Genomic DNA, 1,286 nt, shown 5'->3' with positions numbered 1-1,286 from the left:
TAGATTTTCCCTTCCAAATTCAAGTTGTAATTGTTGACATTCCTTGGATCTAGGATTCAATTCTATGGTTTTTTTTTTGATTCATTTGATATCTTGAGATTTTGATTCTCATTGTTGTTCCTTGATACTTGTTGTTAATTTCTTGTGTTGCAATAGTTCTAATTTTACTTTTCTCTTCATTTCACCATGACTTTTCTTCTTGCTCACTACATGTTTGATAAAATGTCAATACTAGCTATGGAGTAGAATTTTTGTACTTGGCATAGGGTTTGGATATTGGGAGGAATTGAATAGTCATCTCAATAGTTGCTTGATAGTTAGAGCTTGCCAATTGACTTGGAGTGCACTAAAGCTAGATTCTCCTAAGGTGAATCTAGGACTTGTGATTCAAGTTGATTGTTTCCATTTGATTTTCCTCTACACTTAGGGGATAACTAAATGAAGCAAAGCCTACTAGTTGTCAACATTGAATGAGCTATGAGGATAAAACTTCCAATGCCAACCCTAAGTCAAGTCCCTTTGATAATTGATTGTTTGTTTCTCATTACTTGCTAAATTCTTCCAAGAACTCAACAAGGCTTACTAAAACAATAAGATGCATACTTTGACAATTCCAAGGGAGAACGACTCGGGAGATTTATACTCTCGGATATAGATTGTAGTTTTGTTTGATGATGGATTTCATGTTGGTTTAGACTATACTACAATTGACCACTTGATAAATTCTACACCAACAAAAATTCATTTGTCACCATCCTGGCGTTAAACACCCAGAATGGTGCACATTCTGGCGTTTAACGCCCAAACCACTACCCTTTTGGGCGTTAAACGCCCAGCCAGGCACCCTGGCTGGCGTTTAAATGCCAGTTTGTCTTCCTTACTGGGCATTTTGAACGCCCAGCTTTTTCTATGTAATTCCTCTACTGTATGTTATGAATCTTCAATTCTCTGTGTTATTGACTTGAATAGACACAAATTAAAAATATTTTTGGATTTTTAATGATGAGGAATAATTAAAATGCAACTAAAATCAAATAACAATGCATGCAAGACACCAAACTTAGCAGTTTGTATACTACTGACATTAACAAAATGAGAATGCATATGAGACACATAAACACTCAAGTCAAGAGAATTTAAAAATCAGAGCAATGAACCATCAAGAACAACTTGAAGATTAATGAAGATACATGCATGAATGCAAGAAGAACAGAAACATGCAATTGACACCAAACTTAACATGAGACTCTAGACTCAAACAAGAAATATATTTTTGGATTTTTTCG

This window comes from Arachis duranensis, chromosome 3 (assembly GCF_000817695.3).
Source record: "Arachis duranensis cultivar V14167 chromosome 3, aradu.V14167.gnm2.J7QH, whole genome shotgun sequence".
Taxonomy (NCBI): domain Eukaryota; kingdom Viridiplantae; phylum Streptophyta; class Magnoliopsida; order Fabales; family Fabaceae; genus Arachis; species Arachis duranensis.
Note: the sequence above shows the minus strand (reverse complement) of the source record.